At 53.2% G+C, this 6,254-nt stretch overlaps 1 protein-coding gene across 1 annotated transcript in view; it reads right to left on the bottom strand.

Annotated features, from left to right (window-relative positions):
• Positions 1-6,024, bottom strand: part of KIAA0922 (KIAA0922 ortholog) — a 125,351-nt gene extending 119,327 nt beyond the window's left edge. Inside the window, exon 1 of the mRNA XM_004685206.2 lies at positions 5,958-6,024. The gene's annotated coding sequence lies outside the window, so the exon portion shown is untranslated. The remainder of the gene's footprint in view (positions 1-5,957) is intronic.
• Between the last annotated feature and the right edge of the window lie 230 nt (positions 6,025-6,254).

Genomic DNA, 6,254 nt, shown 5'->3' with positions numbered 1-6,254 from the left:
CTGGACCTGTGGGACTGGACCTGTGGGCCTGGACCTGTGGAGCTCTGAACCTGTGGGGCTGGACCTGTGGGCCTGGACCTGTGGACCTGGACCTGTGGGCCTGGACCTGTGGGCCTGGACCTGTGGGCCTGGACCTGTCGACCTAGACCTGTGGAGCTCTGGACCTGTGGAGCTCTGGACCTGTGAAGCTGGACCTGTGTACCTGGACCTGTGGGCCTGGACCTGTGGAGCTGGACCTGTCGTGTGCCTGCCAGACCTGCTGACCCAGCCTCTCTCAACGCCACTTCGGCTCAGGAATGGGATCCTAGGCTTCTGATGGCTGCCTCCCCGCCTCTTCCTCCATCACCCTCTACACTCACTCCCTCCGAAAGCCACAACTTCTCAATAGCACAGGGAGACACTCTCCAAAGGCGTCATCTTTCTACCACAACCAGGACACACGGTTCGGGCCAGTGCAATCCGAGCTGGGCAGACACAACCGTTCATTTTCAGCTCCAATCCCAGTGCCACACCCCACGCGCCACAGGCCTCTGTCTCCCCAGAAGCAGTGATGACCAACGCCAGGCTCGTCGACAGCGGGGAGTCCCTGCCCAAGCACTTCTCACCCAGCCCCCTCTGTCCAAGACACCGTCGCCCTCCTTGATGGCTCAGCAACCCTCAATGTCCTCTTGCACGGCTCTCTTCCTGCTGCTTCCAACTATAAAGGCCTACCCATCTTCAGAAGTACAGCTAAGACAGGTCCCTTCTTCTCCATCCCTTCTGCAAGCACAAGAGGGCACAGCAAGAGCCCCAGGCCTCCAACCACCACAGGGCTTTCCACTCTGGCTTTAAGAGGCTGGTGTCAACCAGCTGCGGACATCAGCATGAGACAACCCTTCCTCCACAGCAGTCATTACCTGTCACCCTCACAGTACGGACCAGGCATATTGGGCGACACCAAGATCACTGCTGTGGTAACATCAAGATCACTGATGTTAATCCCTGTTCCAGAAGCTTCCCCGGCTCCCTCACTGCTAGTCAGGTTTACTCTGACTCCTTCACTTGGACTTGAGCACAGTCCAACACGAGCCTTGGCTGACACCCAGCCCGACCTGCACAGCCACACAGCGGGCGCCCTGGGCTCCAATGCAAACATCAGCCACGGTCACCAGGTGCTCCCGGAGCCCCTCTGCTGCTGGGGACCTCCCAGCGGCTCCCCCTCGCCCCCACCTCGGCCTTCCATCCACACAGTTCCTCTCCCGTCCTCTCAGTTCCTACAGTTTAGCACATGAATGTTATCTCAGGGTATTACCAACCTTATCTCCCGAACAACACCAAGCTCTCAAAGGGCAGGGACCTCACCATGTAAATTCCCCCAGCTCCTGGCAAAGCCTCAGGACCCCGCCTGGGCTCGCCTACTCCGGCTGCTTTCCAGGGCTGGCCCAAACGCCAATACAGCTGACCACACAGTGGCGGTTTCCACCGACTCGTCCAGGTGTGACGTAGGCTGTGCCACCCCGATCTGTGGCATCACCCCCCGACATTCACACAAAGACAGAGTCGCCTCGCCACGGAGTGCCCCTGGCTAGACAGGGCGGGCAGCGGGCTCTGCGAAGACGCCGCCCCCTCCAGCCGGCCGGCTGGCGCCCTCCCACCAGGCCACCCCAGTTCATCCTGTTCATTACCTCTGCGTCCCACACTAGGGCGGCGCGTGATCCCTCGGGTCCCCAGGCCCAGCAGAGCCTGGTCCACGGCCCACGCGCAAAATGTCGGCAGAGCTGAACACATCTAGTCAGCGCTCAGTCACGCGTGGATATGACTATCTTTGAAACTCCCTGAGCAACCTTTTTCCTAAATCTGACAGAAGATGACATCATGTTCCTCAAGCACAGGACCCACCAAAATACAACTTTCCTAGCCAAACTTCCTCAATAGCACCGTGGGCAAAGCCCGAGCTCTGGAACGAACAGCTCCTAGGTTCAAATCCCACCACTCCACTGCCATTGTCTTGGAGCCCGGGACAAGTTGCCTCAATTTCCCCATCTATGCATAAGGCCTCACTGTTTTCAGGGTACTGGCATGCACTACTACTCATACGGTGGTTGAACATTTCCTGTAGTTAATACTCAATCCTTCTTAGCTATTTTTTTTTTTAACGTTGATCGTGGAGATGGATTAAACCAAAAATAAACCTCTCAGACAAAAAGATTTCCAAATACTATTCCATGATTCACCAAATGGAGCAGATGTTATTTTAAAACACAGTACCTGAGATAATGATATTCAAATACCATTTCCTGTTTCACTTTCTACCCATTTCCGTTATCTACACTCTCAGACTCAAACGGGATACAACAAAGAAGACAGGAAATTTCTGTAGAAAAACCTTTCTCATTCACCACTGTACCCAAGGGACCCGCTGGGCCAAGGTCACGGCAGGTGTCTGCTCTAAGACAGCTCGAACCGCAGAGCACTGGCCCGTCATCCCTGACCAGACCAGACCACACGACCCCATTCCAGGCACCAAGGCCATGTCCCAAACCTGACGGGGCCATCAGGCTTGAGTCTTGTCATCTCAGCAAAGCTGAAGGGATTTAAAGAACACATGGCTGCCAGCCCCTCTCGCTGCTGGAACTGGCATAAAAACGCGACCGGTACACGATGGAAACAAACGTTGCCAGCATTCACCCTGCCGCCTTGGGAGCTGCTTCCCCTCCTGAAGAGCAGGCTGGACGAGACTCCGACAACTGTCCGCCAGAGCGATGGACAGGTCAAAGACGGAAGGTCTGGCGCCTGCAGCGGCTGCCCCTGACGCGGCCGCCAACCTTACACGCTCAAACCCTCTGCAAGGGACCCCAGAGAGACAACCAGTCATGCTCAAGATAAAGAAAAAAGCCAGACACACAGGAAACCCAAAGAAGGAGAAATGAGAAGCAGGCCGCTGCAGAGAGGGTCGGCAGGCTGGCTGGGCCCAGGGGAAGTGGTTTTCTCACCCGCCAAGTGAGAGCTGGCCCCAGAGGCCCAGGGTACGGGCCCAAGCAGGCCAGACGGAAAGGGCCTGAGCAAGAGTCAAGGGGAGGCAGGGAACCGCAGGGCGGTAGTAAGGTGTACAAAGCAGTGAGCCAGACACGCCGGGCTCGGCAATACACTCGTGCAGTCACAACTTTGGTGGCCCAGGCGGGACCCCGCACGGAAGGGCGGGCGGGCAGAATATGGGGGCGGGAGCGGTCTGGAAATCTAAGAATTCGACCAGGTGGCTTTTTCTTCCTTCTTATCACCAGGGATAGTTTCCGTGTCCCTACACCAAAGTATTTCACAATGGACAGCACGTAACAAAAGGCAAGAGCAGGCTGGGCCACGCAGCTGCAGTCACACAGCCAGGCAGGAGCACGCCGGCTCCCACGCAGCCAGGGCACAGGCTGGCGGCACAATGCCCAGCAACGGGGACACAGGAGCGTGGCCTAAGCCCATGGTACGCAGTCCTCGCAAAACCTCAGATCAGCACTATGATGACCCCCAGTGAAGGCACCAAAGGCAGGGGTGAAGCCAGAGTCCGATCCTGGGAGAATCGACAGCTGCTAATTCAATTGTGGGGGCTGCTTTCACGAATGGCCCGGTACCCCAGTTCCTGATCACGGAGAGATGCATCAGGAAAAGGGGAGAAAACGCCCCACCAATGCAACACACTTCCAAAGCAAGTAACTATAAATAATTAGTGTTGGCAAATGTTAGTATTCACTTGTTTAATGCTGCACCGGAAGCTCTCACGGACAAACCTGAGCTTCGGAAGTCTTGATCTCAAGTCTGTCTGCGTGGAAGGGAGCCAACCCAACATTCACCTCTAAATAGCACCTATAAATAGTCTTTATTCAACTGACTCCATGATACCGATGAAGGAACTTTTTCTGCCAGGAAAAAAGTTGACAAGGATTTCTAAAAATAGCTTTCTCCCAAACTCCCTACAGTTTGACATATGTGTATACATACATGCATACATGGTTTGCATCAATCTACAGGCATAGCTATATACCTATATCATGTATCTCCTGAGAAGTCTATAGTTAGCCTCACCCAGGGATATATGCAGGATAGAATGGTCTCCAAAAGGTACATACTGAGATGAAATACTAGAGAATTATTTTGAGTATCAGTTTCACTTTCATTATAGCCTTGATTAAATAGCTTAATCATAAATATCTCTACAGTGACCATTCCAGAAAGACAGCTTCTAAACCCTAATATGTTTCGCAAAACTGTCCTATTGCACCTATTTAAAAAACCCCAGAAGTGGAGACTTTCATAAAATAACTCTTGAGCCCATAACATAATCAGATCATAAGCCTTGATAGTTCTGCCTCTGCACACAGACACGCAATCTTCAGCTAACACTCTAACAAATGAGAGTCTATATTTTCCTTTCCTTTTAGTCTGGGTTGGGTCCCCACACTAGCGGAATGAAAATGCAAACACACAGAGACACACCAGTGCTTGTCAGCTGGGCGATTTTGCTCCCCAGGGACATGTGGCAATAACTGGGGGCATTTCTGATAGTCACATCTTGGGGAGGAGGGGATGGAACTGGCATCTAGGGGGTAGAGGCGAATGTCCTCAGTGCTTGACATCTCACCTTACCCAGAAAAGCCCCTCACAGCAAAGAATTCTCCACCCCCAAATGCCACTAATGCTGCTGCTGGACAGGGTGGGTCTACACAGATATAACTATATTTTTAAAAAGTAAACACATCAGATGCTAAGTTGTGGTTCTCTCAGTTAGATTATGGATGATTTCTGTTTTGTTCTTTTCATCTTTCTGTATTTTCCAAACCTTCAACAATGCACATATGTTATTTATAATGAGGAAAAACTCCATTGGGGGAAAAAAACTTCTAAGAGGACAAACGATTGAGTCCCCATCCTGTGGGGCCTCTCTCAAAGGACTGGTCTCAGTCTGCCTTCTGGCTTTCAGGGAAGGTTCAGGAAAATGTTCCTCTAAAGTCACCTCTCCGTCTTGAAGCTGTTACTCATTAGCCCTGGTTATAATGAATATTCCAAATAACTGAAAACCAGCAGCACGCTCAATGTTTCACATAGGAAGGAGAAAACTGAAATGTAAATCTGCATCTGTCTCCCAGTGAAGTCACAGCCACACACCCTGTTTTTCTAAACAGCCACATGAGACAGCGTAGAAGGAGGTGTTGCCACCAATGGAAGCAAAAACATTTTAAAAATTACTGCACACAGCCACATTTTCCTGTATAGTTCAAACCGCCCCCAGAAAAAAAAAGGAGGGGTTACTACTATCAATGCTGAAAGAGTCAACAACTCCATGTTTAAATGTGCACATCTGGGGTCAGTGACAAAAGCTTTGCAAGACTTGATCTGCTGCAGAAGCCATGTCTGATGCCACAGATTCCCAATAAAAAGTTAGTAATTATTTTTCCACATGCAATCATTATCTCATCACAAACTGGGGGGGGGGGGACCAAAAACCTGAAATGCAAGTTCTCAAGAGGGTGTATTCTAACACGAATTATAAGCACTTGGAATACATCCAAGATTACAATCCTTTAGAGTCACATCTTCATCCCTAGGCTACTTAACGTTCACGGCAAGTACCAGCCACTAGCATTTGGGAATCAATACTCCCGTGTCCCGCGCGCGCGGGGCCAGCTCGCTCAGAGATCGGGGCTCCCGTCCCCGGCCACAGCCTGCCCAGGGGCCGCCCCGCCCTCCGCCCAGCAGCTGCTGGCCGCGGCCCTGCTGAGGTGGCCGCGGCTCCCAGCTCCTGAACTTGGGGCCGGCGTGACTCACGCCCTGTCACATGGCGAGGGAGGAGGCCGGGAAGGCCACCGTTGCCAGGTGTTCGGGCTCAGCACGACCGTTTATTTGCCTTGCAAAGTGGCCCGCCAGCGCCGCTGGGGGCCGGCGGCCTCGCCTCCCTCCGCACCCACACCCCCCTGTCACCTGGTCGTCCTCACCTGAGTGGGCAGCAGGAGTTCCCCTTCTTCTGCCTGCCACAGCTCCACCACGTTCGGCAAGGGCTCGATCGCTGCACGAGGACCCAAAAAAGGCACCGCGTTTTTAACACACAGAGAAGAGACGTTTCCTGTCTCCCTCCCGTCCTCCCAACGCACCCGTCTCACCCAAACAAGTCTCCCTTTGCTCGGAAACGCAGAGGCCACCGCGGGGCCAGCCGGCATCAGCACACAATGGACCCGTGCAAGCCCGCGGCGCCTCCAGCCCGAGAGGCGAGAGCGTGCACAGTCGAGGGGCTC

Source organism: Condylura cristata, unplaced genomic scaffold (genome assembly GCF_000260355.1).
Source record: "Condylura cristata isolate star-nosed mole 26May11 unplaced genomic scaffold, ConCri1.0 scaffold00018, whole genome shotgun sequence".
Classification (NCBI taxonomy): domain Eukaryota; kingdom Metazoa; phylum Chordata; class Mammalia; order Eulipotyphla; family Talpidae; genus Condylura; species Condylura cristata.
This window is presented reverse-complemented; position numbering and strand designations above follow the sequence as displayed.